The following is a 791-nucleotide window of genomic DNA, read 5'->3' as shown; positions in this document are numbered from 1 at the left end:
ATATTTGACATAGTCGAGATGATGCACGGCAACACAGCACTGTTTAAGCCCCATTATTTCCTTAGTAAAGTGAAAAATATGATCTTTATTCATCAAATCAAACCATTATATTTGACTTTTTATCTCTTGTGTATATCTTATAACAGCTATATTTTTCATTTTCATTTTTACAACAGTGTTGCTCAAATGGGGGCTTGTACAATAATAAAAAGATAAGCCCCTCCTCGAGCTCCATTTTAATAAGGTTTTAAGAAAAATGTATTTTAAAGTAGTATTTTTTTTTATTAAAAAAATCTGTAATTAAAAAATAAGAAAAGATTTTAAATTTATGTGTAATATTATCTTATTAAGGAATGTATGCTTGGAAAGAAGAAAAAGAAATATAGTAAAATTAAAATGGAGTCCAAACAAGAACTTTCTTTTTCTTCTTTTTACCCGGCTAATATTGTCACCAAATATGTCATACTGCAACTTACAGAAATACATAAAAACGAGAAAGAATATTTTTTTAAAAAAAAAAAAAAAAAGTTCTTTTTAAAAAAGACAGAATTAAAACCTACATAGGACTAACTTTGCAGAATTTTTCTGCTCTATACTTTCTTTTGTTGCCTTCCGAGGACTGCATTTTTGTGATAAGGATAGCTCCTCTCATTCTCTTTCCTGCATTTATTTTATCTCACAGCAATGCGAGTCTCGATTTGAAAAGAACAAATCTATTCTGCATTGGGACTCTAAACATTTAGGCATCAATCCAAAAAAAAAAAAAAAAAAATTAAACCCCAATTTTAAGG

The sequence above is a fragment of the Olea europaea genome, chromosome 11, assembly GCF_002742605.1.
Source record: "Olea europaea var. sylvestris chromosome 11, O_europaea_v1, whole genome shotgun sequence".
In the NCBI taxonomy this organism is placed as follows: domain Eukaryota; kingdom Viridiplantae; phylum Streptophyta; class Magnoliopsida; order Lamiales; family Oleaceae; genus Olea; species Olea europaea.
The sequence above is the reverse complement of the archived record's forward strand: the minus strand, read 5'-3'. Positions refer to the sequence as shown.